Here is a 22,947-nt window from a genome sequence, read left to right as displayed (position 1 = left end):
TCATAAATTAAAATTTACATTTCTCTCATAGAAGTCATACTTCTATTTTTTTTACGCTTATAAACTCATTTATAAGCCGTTCAACACATTGAACTACTTTAGACTTCTCAAGGGATCTAGAATCTAGTACTTGTGTGGCCCTCAATGGTTCACCGATACAACTAGCCGTGGGTACACATTTCCATGTGATTTGGACAAACATGTCCTTATTTGAGCATACCCCAATTGCTCCATTCTTACTTATCAACTCCTTGATAACAAGAACGTCAGAACTCAAGTCTGATAGTACCCAACCAATCATGTTAAACGCGCTAGCAGCATCGCTTACATGATTCCCTAGGTATCAAATGATAGTGTCTGCAAGAATCTTCTATTATGGTTAGCGTACAGTACGGTCCCTTCAACTCATAATCCCGACCGTCGACAACCATTGGTATATCGAGAGTTGTCAATGAATCGATACTATGTGTCATGTCGTAGTTGCATCGATGGTATAATCTAAGAAACCCCTTTCTTATTACCACCATACTCTGATCAGAGATTTCAAACTACATATACATGAGAATACATAGGATATCCATACCCGAAGGTAAGCGATGAATCCCCGACTACAATGCATCGACTCCTATATGTTTCGACAGAACACCCAACCTTGCCACCTGATGACCCCATGAGAGTCGGTAAACAAGTCAAAGTGTAATTCTAGCACAATAGAGTCTCAATGTTGTCCCGGGTTATAAGGACTAATGGTGTACAACCATAAACTAGGATTTTTTCACTCGATAAGTGAGAACCACTTGGAAAGTCTTTTATGGAGGATTGTTCAGTGCACTTTACCAGGAGCACCTATCTGCATGCTCGGACATCACAATGTCCCCTACCAATGAAACATGGTACTCACATCGCAGATACTAGTCTCGAACTCGAGCGGCCTATATCCTTCTTAGCGGCGGCTGAATCGACTAGGAACCGTTTAGAATATACAGTATTACAAATATGAGTTTCATGATACTCATCATATGAGCATCTCATATTCTTTCTACTATTTGTATATTCAAGGGCTTTATCTATGCAACTAGCATGGGTATACAGATAAAGAAGTGCCAAATGATAAATTCAAATATTATTAAAATAAAGATTGTTTATACATAAAGTTTCATTGTGAACACTCGGCCAACACTTGGCTCGACGGGCACCTGCTCTAACAAACTGATCATCAGTTCGCTTCAAGATACTCAAGGCATGACACCCCAGAGTTGGCAAAACGTAGGTTTAAGGATAAGGAGGCGCGCACGGCTCGACCTGGGTGCAGGGACACGCGTGGTGGCTCAAGTTTTGTTAGAATGGGTCTTGTAGGGTCCTCGATGGGTTCCTAGGTGACTGGGCTCGGTGGTAGACGGGTTGGTGAAACCCGCAAGCCCTAGTAATAGAAAAACAAGGGCTGGTCGCGGCTCGGCTGCCAAGGCTTGTCACACGGCTGATTTGGGGCTCTAGACTGGTTCAATTAGGGTTCAGGACAGTAGGCTAGGGACTGCTCAAGGTCTAGTTTGAGGTGGCTCGAGGGAGGCTCGGATTTTTGGGAAAAAGTGGCTTAGGAAGGTTAGGGTTCGGTTACAGCTTGGGAAGGAAAACGGGCTTGAACCATGGCTCAAGGGGTTGGTTCGTGTTCACGGGGGTAGTTTGGAGATGAAAAGTTTATGTTTAATATTTGCGAATAAAATATTAAGTTTTGAATTTATTCGTTTTAAAAATATTAAACACAGTTTAGATATAAAGTCAATAAATCAAAAGGCTCGAGTTTACATCTAAGAAAAATATTATAAGTCAAATACAGCTTACATGATGATATGGGATAGGCTTGAGTCAAGAAAAGTAAGAAAAATTCAAAATTAGGAAGTTCGAGGTTCAAGGGTAATTGGTCATTTCACGTCTCAGGTAGTTCGAAAGGTCTGGTAGTGTCCTGAAGAATCATAATACATGCTAAATGATATTTTAAAATGCTTATGATGAAATATGATATTTTATGATATATACAAAGGTTTTATGATTTTCTGTAAATTCTATTTTTAAAGGACACATTATTTTATAAATAAAAGGAAAAGAAAAAAATTTGAAGGATCTGAATTGACTGTGACACCAAAGCTTTAACGAGGATATCATGAGGGAAAAGGCCCTAGAGGAAGGGAGTCTGTTTATGTGAATAGTGTTAGAGTAGGTGCCCGTCGAGCCAAGTGTTGGCGAGGGTTCATGTTTAAACTCTATGTATCATAGTCTTTATTTTAATAATATTTGAATTTATTGTTTTGGCACTTCTTTATCTGTATACTCATGCTAGTTGCCTAGATAAAGTCCTTGAATATACAAATAGTAGAAAGACTATGAGATGCTCATATGATCTGTATCATGAAATCATATTTGGGATACTGTATATTCTAAACAGTTCCTAGTCGATCAACCACGCCGCTAAGAAGGAATATAGGCCCGCTCGAGTTTGAGACTAGTATCTGCGATGTGAGTACCATGTTTCATGGTAGGGGACATTGTGATGTCCGAGCATGCAGATAGGTGCTCCTTGTAGAGTGCACTGAAGAACCCTCCATAAAGGACTTTCCAAGTGGTTCTCAATTATCGAGTAGAAACGTCCTAGTTATGGTTGTACACCCATTAGTCCTTATGACCAGGGACAACATTGCGACTCTATGTGTTAGAATTACACTTTGACTTGTTTACCGACTCTCATGGGGTCATCAGGTGGCAAGGTTAGGTGTTCTGTCGAAACATATAGGAGCCGATGCATTGTAGTCGGGAATTCACCGCTTACCTTCGAGTATGGATATCCTATGTGTTCTCATGTATGTATAGTATGAAATCTCTGATCAGAGTATAGTGGTAATTATGAAAGGGGTTTCATAGATTACACCATCGATGCAACTACGACATGACACATGGTATCGATTTATTGACAACTCTCTATATACCAATGGTTGTAGAATCGGTCGGGATATATGAGATTAAGGGACTGTACTGTACGCTAACCATAATTGAATGGTTCTTACAGGCACTATCATTTGATACTTAGGGAATCATGTAAGCGATGCTGCTAGGCGTTTAACATGATTGGTTGGGTACTATCAGACTTGAGTTCTGACATTCTTGTTATCAAGGTGATAGTAGAATGGAGCAATTACGGTATGTTCGTTAAAGGACATGTTTAGTCCGAATCACAATGGAGATGTGAACCCATGGTTAGTTGTATGCAATGAACCATTGAGGGCCACACAAGTACTAGCTTTCTAGATCCCGTTGAGAAGTAACAATAGTTCAATGTGTTGAACGGCTATAAAGGAGTTTATAACTTGAGGAAAATAGAAGTGTGACTTCTACGAGTGAAATGTAATTTTTAATTTATGAATGTGTCTTAAATTAAAAGTTGGCCAAATAAATAATGTATTTGATAATTGTAATTTTCATAAGCATTATTATGGAATAAATAAATAATTCCTAAGTGTTGAATTAATTAAAACTAGGTGGCCTATTAGAGTCCAAATAATTAAATTAATTCAAGTGTTGAATAATTAAGTAACATTGGGCCTTGTAGAGCTCAATTGAAAATAATATTTAACTAGTGGGCTTGAGTAAATCAAGTATTGTTTAATTGGGCTCAAATATGTTTGAGACAATTTAAAAGTCCATGGGCCCTTTGTAAATGTTACAAGCCCACTTGATTTGCATGCTTGGAGGTGAAGGGTTGTGGATTACTTTTGATTAAAATATTGGGCATGCATGCACATTCTTCCTTAGCTTTTTCCACAACCCAGACAAGTCATTCACTCTCCCACTCATACTCACTTGGCCGAAATCTCAATGAGGATTTTCTCCTCATTTTTCTCTCAATTTTTTTCTTCAATTGTTGAAGAAAAACACTTACTTCTCCTTGAATAATCCTCCTATTTTTCTAATTGCAAAAATATAAGGGGATCTTCCTAGTTGGTGGTGGGCTCGATTTTGAAGTAAGGAAGCTTGTAGATTTGTCTTGCCTTGAAGAGCTTATTTGTATTCAACTAGTTGGAGCCATCATCAATCTCAAGAGATGATAGGTAACGATTTCTCAACACCCTATGTATGACATATTGTGTTTTTGTATTTGACTACACACCTAAGTACATCATTGGTGGCTCGAATTCTCTTGCAGAAACCGAAATTTTGAGCTTCCGTTGCCTTTCGAGCACCTAAAAACCGATCACCTTTCAAATAGACCCCAGAGAGAGCCCGACAATCGTATTTCTATATTTGGCCACGGCCCAGTGACGAGATTTACTGACGCACCGCCCCAAGTAAGTGGTATAGCTAGACCGATCAGTCGATCATGATGATATGATATATGATGTCACTTTCAAAGATCAAACTTCATCAAAAAATGATATTGATGATGAACAGCTTTACGATTAAATGACTTATGATATGATATATGATTACGAGTTTTTACGCTAGTTTATTTTATTAAAGATTTATTTTAATGCTGCATGTGCCTTTATATGTATTATTTGTACGTATATTTAGAACGTGCTGAGTCATTAGACTCAGTAGGTTTGGATGGTCCCAGGCGCTGATGATTTTGAGGGAGGCGCTGACGCTCGAGTAGATCGGGTCCGACAGTACACTCCCGATGGACTTTTATTTTTCGCATTAGATTACGATTTAAAGTCTTAAAGTAAAGATTTTGAAGATTATTTATTTAAATATTTTATGCGTTATTTTGAAGTTTAATTTGGACTTTTTTAAAATTGACGTACGATTTTGTGGGCGACGATTTATGGATTTTATGCATTTAAGAATTTTAAATATTAGTTTTTATGTTGGATGGTTTTGAAGTTAGAAGAAAATGTTTTTTTAAAAAAAATTCCTTAGTATTTATTTAAATTTTAAAGTTAAAAGTAACAAACATTTCAAGTATTATGATGGCCAAGCCTATGACATCATTCCAAACATCTCATGTTTCAAGAGATCAAAATGTTACTATTGTTGTCGAGCCAACTGATGTGAAGGCTGATCATGAACTAGCTTTCCTTCCTTGACAAAATCATAAAAAAAAAAAAAGAAGGAAACTGATCAACAAGCTTCAAAATACCCAGTGATGATGCTGAACTATATGGTTCTCATCACTCTCAATGGCAAATGCCATCAGTTCATCCATCCTTCTCCTTGGTTCCAAAAAATATTTAAGATGTTCCACAAGATCCAAGTGTTGATTCTTCAATTAACTTACCTCTTCCACAAACTGAAGCCTTGGAATTGTTAGATAAAATTGCTAAAAACAGTAGCGTAGAGATAAAGCAATAATCGAAACAAATGTGATGTTTACAGTATGACTATTGTGTAAAAGAAAACAAAATCAAACCGAGGACCTGTAGCATGTACAGTTTATTTAAAACAGATTCGTCCCCTCCTGTATGTGCTTTGAGAATCGTCTTGGACGTCTGTTTCCCAGGATACAACGGAACAACCAGCAGTGACTTGGCACGAGACACTACTACAGCGAACTGAAAACGTACCTTTACTTTATCACCGAGATTTAACGGAGGCCAAATGGAAAGATAACAATATGAAATGCAAGAAAATACTTGAAAGAGAGAAGATTTTCATGTACTTGATATGAGGAAATGAACCCCACTATATATAAGCCCCCAAAATGCACATCAAGAGTCATGGAAGATTAATTAACTCAATTAATCTTCCCATTAACTCAAGAATATGAAGAACCAAAGGTCTTCAAGTAACTCAAGAATGTGGAAAGTCAAAAGACACTCCACAATAATGAGCCACAACCAACTCAAGAATGTGGAGAGCCAAAAGACACTACCACATTCATGAGTCATAACTTTCATTCAAACTCTAAATTTTATTAAAATTTCCAACAGGAATCTCCACTAGTTAGGGGGATATCCCTTGCAAATGTCGATGAAGTTGTGCAGTTCATTGCGCAACAATAGAATAATGAATTTTTGGGTGAACTCCCTCTATTTTATCTTGTTCTTGAACAATTGGTCCTTCCATAAAAATTCCAGAAACTATTGTGCCAGAAGAATAACTGATTCTGTCAGAGAATGAAGAATCAATTAGGGTTGAAGTTGTGAAAAAATATATTGTACTGCCTAAGTCAGTTGAGTTGGTACATGAGATTGAAATGGTCTGAGTTGGTACATGAGATTGGAATGGTCGAACAAACAATATGAGTACCAGATGGTGCTGAAATTTAAAAAGTTCATAAGTTTGAGTACATCAGTCATACTGAACCAATTTTGGCGATTGATCAGGAACCAAATCTTACTATTGTTCTCACTCCTCCACCAATTGGATCCAAAGAAATTTCAAGGATCATGAACTCTCTACTTAAAATTCCAGAAAATGACAAGCTCTAGAACATCAATACTAGTTTGACTTCGGTTACCTGCAACTTGACACGCTTGAAGCAAGGAAAACTAACTACTTTTGATATTGTTAAAAGCTACAAATATAAAATTCTCAAAGAAGTATCTTCAATCTCTAAGAATATGGTGGACTTGTTTACAATTAGAACATATCGAGAAAGCATAGGCTGCCACTGCAACCGATCTTGGTAAAGAAATTCAAACATAAAATTATCAGTTATCTTCCAAGATTGATGAATTCGATTCTCAGATATCTAACAAGATTGATAATGTTAGTACCCAACCGAATTTCTTGATTATCTGAAGAAATCGGGTGTTATTGACAAAAAAGGGGAAGCTAGTTAGTAGAAGACTGAATCCAATCACTCTTGAGAACCATCTAGGCCGATTGATTCTAAAAAGTACTCGGACAGTTACAAAGAACATCAGAGGAAGTAGTGATTTGATTAGTTTCAATTTCTTTATCCGTTTGACAGCTTTTGAGGATTATTTTTTTTAGCAGAAGTATCATCTATCTAGTTAAGTTATAAGAATTCAGTCTTTATTATATGTGCATATTTTGTAAATAAAAAAAGTGAAAATTTTTGGATCAATTAAATTTTGGTGAATTAAAAAAGGCTACTAAATTAAAGAAAAATTAAAATATCCTAGCAAAACTAAAATCTTTAAAAGGAAATGATTACTATTGAGTAACCGATCTTCTAGCCCAACCGATCAATGAGCATGACTGAGTATTGAAAGCTAATTATCAAATGACACTCATTCAATGATCACTGATGATCATACCTAACTGAATCAATCAAGCTTTCCAGAAGACATTCTCTTAGAACTATTAGATCATTTCTTGTTAATGATCAGAATCCAACTGACATATCAAATAAAGTTTTCCATATCAATAACTTTTTTTCCGCTGAATGTCAGTGTCAATGCGTGTTGGATCTCGGTTTTCTACGCGTCCAAACGCAGCAGTAAGTTTTAAAAATTTTAATTTTATTTTGACAATCAAAATATGTTTTGCTTTGGGCGCTCGTATGATTTTAACAAAAGCATTCATAGGGTGTGATACTCACGGAAATTTAGGGTCCGATCCAGGCAAACGTCACTAATCCCAGACACGGGCTTCAAGATTACCCTGGGCCTGAAATCACAAATAAGACCGTTAGGAGGGGGCCAGGAGGGTGTCCCGGCGTAGCCCCTCCGACGCTCAAGTCAGAGACTGAGGTATATATGGGGGGAGCAGCTAAGGGCGCTGCTGAAAATATATAGTGAATCCAATAATCATCCGCTCCAACATGGTATTTATAGAAGAATACCCTGGGCTTATCATGGGTCATCACCTCTGTGGGCCTTAATGGATGGGCCGGGTAATTTGGGCCGTGATCTTGATGGGTTCATTTCCTGGTATCACCAGTCTCCCTCTCCCGAGTCGAACTGCATCGTAGGTTCAAAGTTCGATGTGATTTGCGTTGTTCTCGGTTTTACAACACAGGTGAGTTGTGCATTTTCTTCCAGCCCTCCGTCAGTCTCCAAAAGTTGGAAACAATCAAATATCAATCCTAGCACCGCTTCATCATCACCTCGCCGCCTGCACGCCAGCCCCAACAGCGTGCGTCCGCCCTTGCGCGCCTCGCCCCCTCGCAGCGCGCTCGCCCGGCGCCCTTGCCGAGCTCGTCCAGGCGCCCTGCCGAAGCACTCGCCCCCTCGCGCACCACGCTCGCCTGCTCGCCTGGGCGCCGGCTCGCCCGCGTGCCACAGGCTCGCCCTCAAGCCCTCGGCCATGCCTTCACCCTAGCGCCTGCTCGCCCGCGCCACGCCAGCTCGCCCGCACCCCGCAGCTCGCCCCCACTCCAGCTCGCCCCTAGCCCCTCGCCTGCCGCTCTAACCCTTGCCCGCCAAGCGTCTGCTCGCCGCACGCCCGAGCGCCACCACGCCAGCTCGCCCGCCACTCCGGCTCGTCCGAGCGCCTGCTCTCCCCCGCCACGCCACGCCAGCTCGCCGAGAGCCTGCCTGCCCGCCACTCTCCGCTTGCCCTCGCGGCCACAGGCTCGCCCTCACGCCTTCGCCCACGCCTTCGCCTCGTCCAATATGTTGAGAACTTTGATATATTCCCTTGCGAATGATTGTGTGATTTCTGAAAAAATTATGGGGGCGTCTGCTCCCCGTAAACATCTTTTGTTATCGACTAACCAATAAATTTTTCTCTTCCCAAACTTGCTCCTCTTCTAGGCGATGCCTTAGCAGGAAAATAAAACTCAACATCTCCACCCTCTAACTCCTCTGCTAGGTGACACCTTAGCAGGAAAAATAAATTTAATTCTCCTCATCCACTCTTCTCCTCTGCTAGGCGATGCCTTAGCAGGAAATAACATTTTTCCTCCTCCAAACTCCTGCTCCTCTGCTAGGTGATGCCTTAGCAGGAAAATAAAATTCACTACCACCCCCACCCTCTAGCTCCTCTGCTAAGCCAGGTCTTAGCAGGAAAATAAAATTCAACTCCTCCATCTAACTCCTCTGCTAGGTGATACCTTAGCAGTAAAATTTAAATTCACACATCCACCCTCTAACTCCTCTGCTAGGCCGGGCCCTAGCAGGAAAATAAAATTCAACTCCTCCATCTAACTCCTCTGCTAGGTGATACCTTAGCAGGAAAATAAAATCAACACCTCCATCCTCTAACTCCTCAGTTAGGCGATGCCTTAGCAGGAAAATAAAATTCAACGCGCCCACTCTCTAACTCCTCTGCTAGGCGATGCCTTAGCAGGAAAATTAAATCAACACCTCCACCCTCTAACTCATCTGCTAAGCCGGGCCTTAGCAGAAAAAATCAACTCTCACCTCATAACTCCTCTGCTAAGCGGGGCCTTAGCAGGAAAATAAAATCAACACCTACACCCCTCTAACTCCTCTGCTAAGCCAGCTAAGCCGGGCCTTAGCAGGAAAATAAAATCAACACCTCCACCCTCTAACTCCTCTGCTAAGCCAGCTAAGCCGGGCCTAGCAGGAAAATAAATCAACACCGCCATCCTCTAACTCCTCTTGCTAGGCGATGTCTTAGCAGGAGAATAAAATTCAACGCGCCCACTCTCTAACTCCTCTGCTAGGCGATGCCTTAGCAGGAAAATAAAAATCAACACCTCCACCCTCTAACTCCTCTGCTAAGCCGGGCCTTAGCAGGAAAATAAAATTTTTCTTTTCCCCAACTCTCTCCTCTGCTAGGCGATAAACTTAGCAGGAAAATAAAACTTCTCCTCATCCCCAACTCCGCTCACCCCCTAACTCCTCTGCTAGGCGACACCTTAGCAGGAAGACAAAGGTTCTCCACACTCACCCCTAACTCCTCTGCTAGGTGACGCCGTAGCAGGAAAATAAAATTCAACGCGCCCACCCTCTAACTCCTCTGCTAGGCGATGCCTTAGCAGGAAAATAAAATTCAACGCCTCCACCCTCTAACTACCTCTGCTAGGTGATACCTTAGCAGGAAAATAAGATTCTCCACCCTCACCCCCTAACTCCTCTGCTAGGCGATGCCTTAACAGGAAATAAAATTTTTCTCATCCCCGACTCTGCTCCTTGCTAGGCGATGCCTTAGCAAGAAAATAAAATTCTTCTCCTACACTCTGCTCCTCTGCTAGGCGATGCCTTAGCAGGAAAATTTAATTCATTTCATCCTCACAATACAACAACATCCACGAACTTAATATAAGACTTGGCTTTATAACTTTCAACTGATAACATAAGATAAATTCAGAAACAAAATACCAGCAAAATTCACGTCAAGATTAATATTCTCTAAGATGATAAGTGCTCCTGGGCCTCTTTAGAGCATTAACCAGCGCATTCTCCAACTTTCTTCTCTGCTCCTCTTGTATCTCCACAGAACAAAGTTTACCCACTTAGAAGCTTCTGCAAATGACTCTACAACTGTAAGACTGAGCTCAAGCTTCCATGCGAATGCTCGCGACCTCTCTTTTCTTCTTCCTTCACGATTCTTTCATAACACGACGTGCGACTTTTTGGTCCCCGCACAAGACTCCAACTCCCTTTCCCACAGGAAACTTAAGCTTCTGATGATAAGTGGAAGCTACGACTCTAAAATCCTTTAAGGCTGGCTGCCCCAGGATTCCATTATACGATGAGGGAGTATTCACTACGGTAAATGTTACCATCTTTGTCACCCGCCAAGAGTCACGTCCCAAAGATAGGGGAAGAGTAATCTGACCCAGCGGCGGGATGGCATGTCCTGCGAACCCATACAGCGGGGTGGAGACCGACTCAAACTCAAATTCTTCCACCTTCATTTGATCCAACGTGCTCTGGAACAAGACGTTCACGGAGCTTCCATTATCAATAAATATCCTTGCCACATCATAATTGGCAATGGTGGCCGTCACCACCAAGGCATCGTTATGTGGAGTCACAACGCCTCGGAGGTCTTCCGGCCCAAAGCTGATGACGGGGTCTTGTGGTAAGTCTGCACCACTATATATCTCAAAGTTCTCCAATTTTCTCCCATGTGCTTTCCGAGCTCGCCCATAGCCTCCATCGGTAGCACCGCCCGAGATCATATGAATCATTCCTCTCGTAGGGTGATTATCCTCATTCGTTCCCCTCCTCGGTTCGACGGGCTCCTGAAGGACATCTTGACCTCGACCTTCCCCTCTCTGCTCCCCAACCCCCTGATTTATCCATGGAGGGCCTTGACCACGTCTAGGGGACGGGTGAGACCTCGGTCGACTCCCGGATGCAGATCCTTCTCGTCTGTCCCGCGAAGGAAATCTAGCACTGCACTCAACCCTTCGTGACTTCTCCACCTCCTCGCGGGCTCCCTCACCTCCATCACCTCGTCACGACTCCTATCCAGGGGAACAGGTGATGAGAATTGTCCTCTACTTCTAGTTCTGTCTTCCTCTCTCTCTCCCCCGCACCCCTCTTCCTTCCTCCTTTCTCCACTCCCTCAACTCTACTTTCTCCGTGCCGGTTCTCCATCCTTCTATACCGTTGGGCATCTTCCAAGTTTACATATTTCTCAGCTCGAGCCAACAGTTTAGCAAGCTTGACGGGGGTTTCTTGACCAGCGACTTGAAAAACTCCCCTCCTCTCAATCCTTGTGTGAAGGCACTTATAATAATGCCAGGAGTAGCCGCTGGTATTTTCAGTGCTGCACTGTTGAAACGCTGGACAAATTCTCGTAAAGTTTCATTCTCTTGCTGCTTCATCACGAACAGGCTCAAATAATTTTTCTGGTGCCTCTTGCTGCTAGCAAATCGGTGCAAGAAGGCAGCTGAGAAGTCCTCAAAAGAACGTATAGAGTTGGGCTGCAAAGTGTTAAACCACTGCTGGGCTGACCTCACTAACGTGCCCAGAAAAACCCTACACCTAACTCCATCTGAATATTGGTGCAACAGAGCCGCATTCTCAAATCTTCCCAAATGCTCTTCGGGGGTCGGTATGTCCATCATATTCTCCAACATTCGGTTGTCGGAAACTCGGGGGAAGTACTTCTTTCAGAATGGCAAGCGAAAAAGGACTTCCTTTCTTGGAGGCCGGCCCTCTACTTCCCACCTGTTGTCTCAACATCCGTATTTCCTTCCACATCTCTCCAATCTCTGCATTCCCTTCGCTTGGGAGGGGCTGGGTCTCTTCAATTCTACTCTGCTGGCCCTCAACATTTTTCTCTCGCTCCTGGCGAGTGGCCTGCTCTTCAATGAACACAGCTTCTTGGTTCCTCTTCATAGCCTCATCCACTGTCCGAGTGATAAATTGACCCAACTGCTCCAGGGTCAAGTTCCCCACATTTTCATTAGGACGGGGTTGCTCGACCCTGGTCTCTTGACGAGGTTGTTCAGTTCTTGTCTCCTGATGGGGTTGTTCCTGCCTCGCCTCAGCATGAGACTGTTGGGTCCCCTCTGAGGACGCGATGACGCTGAAGTTAACTCTTCTACTCCCTCGCCTCCCTACCATCTCTACGTCTCAACTCAGATATTCCCACAGACGGCGCCAAGTGATACTCACGGGAAATTTAGGGTCCGATCCACGCAAGCGTCACTAATCCAGACACGGGCTTCAAGATTACTCTGGGCCTGAAATCACAAATAAGACCGTTAGGAGGGGGGCCAGGAGGGTGTCCCGGCGTAGCCCCTCCGACGCTCAAGTCAGAGACTGAGGATATATGGGGGGGAGCAGCTAAGGGCGCTGCTGAAAATAATATAGTGAATCCAATAATCATACGCTCCAACATGGTATTTATAGAAGAATACCTGGGCTTGTCATGGGCCATTCACCTGTGAGCCTTAATGATGGGCCGGGAATTTGGGCCGGATCTTGATGGGTTCATTCCTGGGTATCAGGGTGTAAAGAATTTTATACCTTTGTGAATTATATCACTGGACTCCAACTAATCCGGTATTAGCGGATGTAGCTCTTGTTGTAAATCCCTATGAACATTCTTCGATCTCCTAATCCGGTCCACGACTGGAATATTTGTTCCTCTTCTAAATTGCACTAGAAATTTAGAATATATTTTTGCGTAGAGATAGAACACGGAAGGAAAAATCAATTTCTTGCAACAAGAAAGAAATTTTCGAGAGCAGCACTTCAATCCCCTTTAGAAGAGCCGAACTTTTCATTTTAAGTCTTGGAGAAAATCTCTCGAAAATCTGTACCATTTGGAATAAAGAAATCTTTTTTTTCTTTAATCATGATTTACTTAATTAATCTCATTAATTAAGTAAACTAAATATTTGGATGAATAATAGGTGATTTTCGAACATCATGAGGATGGAGGCTATGTTATTTTAGGTCAAACTCTTATTATTATATTTAACCCATGACCTAATTATCATAGTATAATAATTGGGCCCTTTAATTAACATTAATTGGCCTGATTAATTAATTGAGCTAGTCACACTAGTTTAATCCATTAATCAAGGCCCATTAAAACTTTAATTATTTAATAAGTTGGACTTGTACTCCTACAAGCCTATTAAACATATTACCAACCATATTTAATTTATTAATTAATCAACTCAACTCTTGAGCTTAATAAATTAAATACATTATAAATTCAACATTTGAATTTATTATTTAAATGATAAATTCAACTCCTTGAATTTTTATCACCTCCAAAATTAATATTTAATAAACCCAACATTTGAGTTTAATAAATTAAATTCTCAAATTTTTATAAATTCAACTCCTTGAATTTATTCTCTCCAAATTTCATAAATTCAACTTCTTGAATTTACTATATCATAAATCAACTCCTTGAATTTTATTTTCTCAAAATTTAATTATCATAAATTCAACTCCTTGAATTTACTATATCATAATATAAATTCAACTCCTTGAATTTATTCTCTCAACGGGAACAAACAATCCAGTACTTGTGTGACCCTCAATGGTTCAGGGATACAGCTAGCCGTGGGTTCACAACTCTTTGTGATTCAGGACATAATCCTTTATTCGGGCTTACCCTAGTTAGCCTCATTCTTTTCATCAACACCTTGATCAAGAATGTCAGAACTCATTTCTGATTGCACCCATCGGATCATGGTAAGAGCGTCTAGTAGCATCGTCCCATGATCCCCTAGGTATCACTGATAGTGCCTGCAAGAACAAGTCGATTATGATTAACGTACAGTACGGTCCCTTCATCTCATATATCCCGATCGAATCTGCAACCATTGGTTCATCGAGGGTTGCATATTAATTCGATAACTATGTGATAACTATAATAGTGGCATCGCGTGTACTATTGGAGAACTCCTTCTCCAACGTACCTCTCTACTCTGGCCAGAGATTCCATGCACTATTATTACATTAAATCACATAGGATATCACACCCGTAGGTGAGCGGTGAATCCCCAACTACAATGCACTGGCTCCTATATGTGTCGCAACTGTACCCAACCTCGCCACCTGATGACTCTCCTGGAGCCGGTAAACGAGTCAAAGCACAGCCCTAGCTATAGAGCCTCAGTGTTGTCCCGGGTCGTAAGGACTAATGGTGTACAATCATAACCACGGACTTATCCTCTCGATGATGATAACCACTTGGAAAGTCCGAGGGAGGGTTGTTCGGTATAATCATCATATGACTACCAATCTGCATGTTTGGACATCTCTATGCCCTTACCAAGAACGCAGTACACAACATCACAGATGCTAGTCTCGAGCTCAAGCGACCTTTATCCAAGTTTTAGGCGCTGAATCGACTAGGAACGAATTTAGAATATGCAGTGTTTACAAATGAGTTTCAACATCGAATACGATTCATTTGTATTAAAGCATAATCAAGGACTTTATCTATGCTGATTGCATGGGTATACAGATAAAGTATAACGAAACCATTAAAAAGTAAATTATATTAAAATAAAGATTGTTTATTACACTTGAGTCAATAAATTCCCTAGCCAACCTTTGGCTTGCAGGGCATCTACTCTAATAATGCGCACTATCTAAAGTGTACGATCTCTCTATTTGTAAACGTCTATCAGATTGAAAATTTGACGTAGGAATCGAAGTTTTTAAATAGATTAGTTGGACAAACTTTAGGCTCTCACAATTTCTGATTAACTTGCATGATTCTGAGTATCAATTATTTAAAAGCATAATTGATCAAGTATTCTTTCAGTAGATACTTAAAAGTTTCTATCATATTATTGATGATCAATTCATGTTAGTATATTCTTTTGGGAAACACTTATAATTGACAGTAACAGTCTTACAGGTCATTTTTCTTAATTTTGTGAGATATCTAAGAGTTTCAGTAGGCCAAAGATACTCATGAGTTATTAAAAATTTTTTAATCATCAAAGTCTTCTAGTGAAATCCTTTCTGAGAGGAAGGAGTGACAATGAAGTTATTCAAATCTTCTAACATTTAGAAAAAACGACACACATTTTACTTCCTGAAGCATAAGTTTGTTAGCCCAATTGTTTCTTATTTTATCTATCTATTGTGTTGAAACCATTTGAGTAAATTTTTTCTCACGCAGTACACAAAAACTGGTTTATTGTTACCCAACTGAAAAGAATCACAACTTGGTGTTGCTAACCAATCCGAATTAATTTATGAAATTGTTGAGATTATTTATCCATATAACCAAACCAATATCTCGATCCCGACAATAGCACAATGAAAATTACAAATTATATCCACAAAAACTAAAAGTTAAAGATTGATATGTTAATATGTATAAAATTAAGAGATAACAATGCCAATAAATATTAACACATAAACACTAAATAATAAAAATAATAAAACATTATGATTTTGATAATAATAACAATCATACTCTCAATAGCCATAATCTATTATCAAATATCATTCCTTAGAATTTTAAAAAAAGGCAAAAGTGAAAAAAATGATATATTAAAACCAAGATCACTCAAAAAAAAACAACAATAAAATAAAGGCAACACAAATCCACAGTCAGAAATTATAAAAAATTAAAAAGCAAATCAATACTTTAATTCGTTGTAATATCCTACAAAATCAATATTTTAATATTCCACTTGACGTGGAACAAACTATTGATGGTGGGTGGTACTCGAGAAATCTGGTGTGTAATCACCACAAAAATATGATGAATGTAAAGTTAATAATAATAATAATAAATGAATTGTCGAATAAAATCTTCTATTAAAAATTATCAAATGAATATTAAGCTTATTGGGTTGACCATTAAGGGAAGTGGTTAGAATGGGCTTCAAGTGGTCTGCCCCTGCCCAATTTCCCTGGGTAAACGACAAGAACTAAACCTAATTTAAGAAGATGAAGCTACATGAAAGAAATTTCATAAACGAAAAGAATTTAATATTGACGTCATTAATTAAGAAGAAAATAAAGACCGGAAGTTGAAACAAAGTGAGGCGGCCGATATGCCATTTTGGCGGAATTGTCAACATAGCCCACATTTTTTTAAGGCGGGTCGGAATGACCCGACAAGTTAGTCTATTTTGATATATCTAATTAATATTAATTTGATATAATTATAATAAAACTTACTTTTGTTCATTAACTACCGAACAAGGAAATTGAAATGTCACCAAAACACTTTTATATTTCCACACCAAATCACTCATTCATCCTCCACTTTACAAATCAAAGTGCAAAAAATGATTCACCATCTTTCTTGAATACCCTTAACTTAGAAGTCAGCAAATGGACCTTTTACCATGTCACGTGGACAATACTTAATAACAAAAAAGCTATGCTTTCTATACTATAATATTATATATTATATAATTATTTCGATAATTAAAAAATAGAAAATAATACTTTAAATTATAAATGAACTCAATTTTTACTTCATTTTAACAAAATAACATGTCATAACAAATCAAAGGTCATGATTTGCCAGGTCATTTGTCCTAAAATTATGCAACCCATCTAACCACTCTCCCCTAAAATATACACTAATTAGAGTGTTCTAACACACTTTAAATATATGTTACTATTTCTTAGGTTTCACTTCAATCCACCAATTAAAGAACATACACTACATTCATCAGGAGAAGAATAAATTTCTCCTTACTTTCGGATACATGTATTCATTCAGCCATACTAAACACATCAACATTAGAACAAATCAACATTAGAACATCTTCAAACAAATGAAGCCGCCGCCATCGTCGTCCACTTCTTCTTCCTCGGCCACCCTCCTCCGGAAAAGGGCGCCTCTCGCCCCATCTCATTGCTCTGTTAGCCTTCACTTCTTCATTACCATCCTCTACGGCGAAGATTTGGGTGGTATAGTGAGCTCCCAATTCCATTTTCATCAACCTTGCCTCTCCACCAAACCATAATCGTCGTCCACAAGTATGTTCGTATATTTAACATGCCATTGCTCGTCTTCTATTCTATTTCTTTTATCATATATAAATTGATTTTCTCTATCAAAAAAAATTTATTTCACCCCCTCATTCGTATTGCTAGCTCTACGACAGATCCGACGAGCTAGTAACATTTTTGTGTGCAGTTATTTAAATAATTGTGATTACTTTCTTGGTGGTAGAGAAGAAATCCGGAAAAAAATTAGCTTTTTCGATCGGAGAGAGTGAAAAAGATTGCGATATATTCCAAGGAAGATGGGTGCGAGACGAGTCGAGGCCGCTTTACGAGGAGTCGGAGTGCCCTTACATACAACCACAGTTGACATGCCAAGAACACGGCCGGCCGGACATGAGCTATCAACATTGGAGATGGCAACCTTATGGATGTTCTCTTCAAAGGTTTTGTTAATTATATATTCATTTATTTTTCAATAATGACATGATAATTAGTGGTATTATATAAATTTTAATTAATATTATTAAATATTTTGCACCACTCTAGCTAGCTAAGACTTACCTGTTTGATTTTTAATATTATTCGAGCATAATTACGATGCTAGAATCTTATTATGCCTATCTAATTTATTGGCATCACCTTCCAATTAAGATTGTCCATAACGTGAATGACTTTTCTTTCTTGAAAAAAATACATAAATTTAAATCAATCATTACCTTAATTGAAAAATAATCTCACTTTAAAAGTAAAAGAATAAAAATGAATAATATCAGAATCTACAATTTTTAAATTCAGTAGAATATAATGTTTTGGTTCTACAAATTAATGAATTCGATCTTATATTTATATATAATACCATCTTTCTTTTTAGAGAATATTATGTTTAATTTTTGGCACCGAAAGTCCATGTCTTGACCTACCGTCATACCAACTAGTTGTTGACCAGCTCTAACTACTCACTCCACAAACAATTTACAAAGTCGGATATGAGTGACGATTTAATAATTATATTAATAACTTGATTTCTAAGTTTTATTTTAGGAATTGTTTCCCTATCTAATTTGAATAATATATCTTGAAAATATTATATAAAATCTTGGAAAACACAACAATTCTTAAAATTCTTATGGAGATTATATTAATTGTGACATATATACAGTTTGATGAATAAAAATACCGATCTGATCTATTGCTTAATGAAATTTTATATTACTGATGGAAATTACTACCAATCTCACTTGGTTTGTATAAAGAACTTTTGAATTTCTAATGGACGTATTAACTGTGACATATATATGCAGGTTCAATGCGACGTTAATGTTAGAATCCCTTCGAGGAAAACGAATGATATTCGTCGGAGATTCTTTGAATCGAGGACAGTATGTTTCCATGGTTTGTTTGCTTCACAGAATCATACCTGAAAATGCTAAATCGATGAAAACTTTGGGTTCGCTAACGGTTTTCACTGCCAAGGTATGCATGCATGGCCTTGTTTATTTAATTTGTTTTTCTATATAAACGTTAAACTAGTGAATAAATATAAATATATATAACATTATAACTTTGCTTTCGATTGAGTATGCAGGATTATAACGCAACGATTGGAGTTCTACTGGGCTCCCTTTTTATTAGAATCACAACTCAGATGATGCAGTGATACATAGAATAAGCGATAGAATAGTTCGAAAAGGATCCATTAACAAGCATGGAAAACACTGGAAAGGAGCCGATATTGTTGTGTTCAATACTTATCTGTGGTGGATGACAGGCCTCGATTTCAAGATTTTGTAAGCTCTTGTAATTTCTCTGTTTATACTATACATACACAAGTGTGTGTGTGTGTGTGTGTGTTTGTGTGTATACATATATGTATATTTATTTATAAATTAAAAAACATAGGCAAGGTTCCTTTGAAGATGAAGAAAAGATATTGTGGAGCTGCCAACAGAGGAAGCGTTTGGCATGGCAATGAAGAGCATGTTGAGATGGGTGAAGAAAAATATGGATCCCAAGAAAACAAGAGTCTTTTTCACTAGCATGTCACCTTCTCATCAAAAGTAAGCTAGTAGAATACATATAATGGCAAATTATTATTTAATTACAAATTTATATTATATATAGTCTTTATAACCAAGTATCTTATTTGAAAATAAAAAACTTCAATGCTTCTCTTATAATTTTATAGTCACCTTTTCGCATGAGTGTTGACATGACGTTAGATATATTGACACTATCTGAAACCATGTCTAACACTTTTTACAATTTTGATTTCATAAAGAACCAAAATAAAAATTATGTCAACTTACAAGGTGGATTTTACAATTTTTGCTTAATCAAGAAATAGGGTGTGGGTTGCAAGATCAAAAGGATTTGAGTGGAAATTATAGTTTTTGATCATGTGCTAAACTTTCTATCCTATAATCGCAATACACATGGCATCTTTAATTTCCATAGATAGCAAGATGGTGCAACTATGAGAACTAGATGGTCAAGAAGCAATAAATACTCTCAGTGCGAGAGTGTTTGAAACATGACGTTCGAATTATTGTATAATTTAAAAGACATATTTAATTCTAGATATTGCTATCAGCTGGTAATAGAATTGCATTACTAACCTAAAAAATAGTTTTTATATATGTTTTTGTATGTAATTTTTAATGTTGGCTTTTTGACAAATTTGTTTTTTAAACTAATTAGTCTACCAAAACTCACAACTAACCTTAATTGTTATTAAAATTCTGAAAATTGCAGGAGTATTGACTGGGGAGGGCTTCCAAATGGGAGCTGCTACAATGAAACAAGCATCATAGAAGATCCAACATACTGGGGATCAGACTGCAGAAAGTCCATAATGAATGTCATTTCTGATGTTTTCAGTGGATCAAAGGTTCCCATCACATTTCTCAATATCACACAGCTTTCGAGTTACCGAAAAGACGCACACACGTCCATATACAAGAAACAGTGGAGCCCTTTAACTCCCGAACAGATAGCGAATCCGGTGAGTTACGCCGATTGTGTGCATTGGTGTCTGCCTGGGATTCAAGATACTTGGAATGAGCTCTTGTTTTCTAAGCTTTTTTATCCTTGATACCATCGACATGTCGGATGATTGGGGTCGCCGTAAGCTGTGGACAGCTAGAAAATTCATGTAGAGTACCAAAATCAAAGCAGGAAAAAAAATTCAATGATTTTTATTGGAAAATTGAAGAGCTCGCTATCTCTAGAAAGAGTTTGTGTGTATTGCTATCGATTCTTGGAAGAAAAGACGAATTAATGTGTCAATGTATTTTGGTCCAAGAGATGGAAGAGTTATGCTATATATGTGTCAATGTGTCATCATATGGATTTGATTTATGAGATGAGAAAGAGTTATGCTATATATGTCTATAATTACACATGGTTACACATTGTTTTTTATATTACAAAATTATCTTAAATAAAGTTTAATTTCAAAAATAATTTTTGGTCTTTTTACTCATATCACTTCATATAAACCCATTAATGAACATGTATATACCACAGTTCATCCATAGAAAAATAAATTTCTCCTAATTGTTAGAAACTTATTGTGGGGACTCAGACGCTAATCATAATCTTAATCATCATTTGGGACAATTAAATCATTAATAATAAATAGGGTCTAATTTTTTTTTAAAAATACAATATGAAATGCGGAACGTAATGGAATTCAATCTAATATAAATATCAGTATAAAGCTACAAGTCTTGTACTACATACAATCATTCAACTAAGGTTTAACATCTAAATCTCAAGTGTCTAAACCCTATCTTTAATCAAGTCCGTAGTCTCCACTCTAATCACGATCTCCCTTTCTCCTCGACCCTGAACCTGTCCCACCTGTTGCCATGCACACATACAAACACGACAACAGTCGGATAACTCCGGTGAGATAAATATCCCAGTATAAACAATGTAAACATGCAATCATATAAAAGCTAATAAAAGCATGAAAAACATATCAATAACATGTATCAAATCTGAACAACTTGTATCAATACAACTCTGAATCACACTCTGTGACTCCTAGACTCTGACTCGACTCAATCTAATCTAGGGATCCCGATCTGAATAAGAACGCAACGTTCTCCCATCTACTTTACCCCAGCTAGATGGTGGTACGTTCTTAGTCCCAGACTTTGGCTGTCTATATCAAAGATCTGCAATAGGAGTCGGTCTTCTCCTCAGTCTATCGATATATATCCAAAAGTCCAGTGACTTGGCGGTTCTGCCATGGCGGTTCTGCCATGGCGGTCTACCCAATTCTGACTCATGCTTTGCTATAATCAATAGAATAAGCATATCAATATCAAGCATTGCAAATATCAAATGCAATAATCATTCAGTATGTGATTTTGGGAGACTCAAGTTAAAGCTAACTCGAGTTGTGCAATCCCGAATCAACATTTATTTATACATTTCTTTCTTTCTATCTGACTCTGTCGAAGTCTCGATTCACAGCCTATCAATATCAATCTGGTAATGACAATATCGAAGGAATACAATATCAATACCTTCCTCAATCAATACTGGATATAATCAGAACTCAATCAAATTCTGTTTCAACAGCATAACTGCACAATCTTAATATACCCAGCCATACAAATCGATACATATTAATTCCTGCAACTCATGGTCAATAACGATACACATCTGATATCATATCTCAACCCAATCAACTCAGAAAATCATAACAATTCTATACGATATCCGTTCTTCAATCCGGTTTCAATTATACGATTCTGACATGTCAGAAACACCATATATGAACCACATCCGATTCTGACAATATCATAATTCAAAGACATATCAAAACGTAACAAAACTTACGTCCAGTTGTAGCCTGCGTTTAGGAACACAGTACTGAAGTCGGATTGAAAATCAAACAGTTAGATTTTGCACAATCGCGACCCTATGATCCACGAATAATTTTTTTGCAAAGTTTCCTTCGATTTCTCCTTTTTGTTGCTGAAGAATGTAGTTTGATACGTTTATATATATATCCTGCATGTTGTGAAGCTAGGTGGCTCGCCCTTTGTAAAACACGTCTCGCGCATATGCGCGACATCACTCGGCGCATATGCGCGAGACCATATGTCTCGGCGCGTCCTCTGCACAGCACCTCGCGCATATGCGCGCCCTTACTCGGCGCATATGCGCGAGGCCTTTGTTCATTTTACCCAACTCTCGGGTACCCTCGCGCATGTGCGCGGATACACGTCGCGCAAATGCGCGAGGTTCTCTGGACATCTCGCGCATGTGCGCGCTCCCCGTCGCGCATGTGCGCCCATTCCGCTGGAGTTAACTTTAAACCCTCGCATAGCTCGCGCATATGCGCGCACACCCCCGCGCATATGCGCGAGACCCTCTGCCCGTTTCGCGCATGTGCGCGTCTCATGTCGCGCATGTGCGCGAAAGGCACTGTCCTCGCCCTTACATCTTTTAATGCTGAATCTCGTGTCCCGATTAATCCTCTCATAATCATATCAAATTATAAATCAATAATTACATATTACTAGGATTAAATTATCGGGCATTACATTTCTCCCCTCCTAAGATATGATTTCGTCCACGAAATCACAGGCAATCAATCATATCAATACGAAGGAATGTAATAGAAACGGAATAGAAACTTACATCAGCGAAACAATGCTGGGAATTCCTGTCTCATGTCTGATTTAGTTTCCCAGGTAACTTCTTCAACGCC

General features: G+C 38.8%; 1 pseudogene; it reads left to right on the top strand.

Annotated features, from left to right (window-relative positions):
• The first annotated feature begins 16,957 nt into the window (after positions 1 to 16,957).
• LOC142535609 (protein trichome birefringence-like 33) lies at positions 16,958 to 20,522 on the top strand (annotated as a pseudogene).
• Positions 20,523 to 22,947: the final 2,425 nt, after the last annotated feature.

Source organism: Primulina tabacum, unplaced genomic scaffold (assembly GCF_025594145.1).
Source record: "Primulina tabacum isolate GXHZ01 unplaced genomic scaffold, ASM2559414v2 Contig1091, whole genome shotgun sequence".
In the NCBI taxonomy this organism is placed as follows: Eukaryota; Viridiplantae; Streptophyta; class Magnoliopsida; order Lamiales; family Gesneriaceae; genus Primulina; species Primulina tabacum.
The sequence above is the reverse complement of the archived record's forward strand: the minus strand, read 5'-3'. Positions and strand labels throughout refer to the sequence as shown.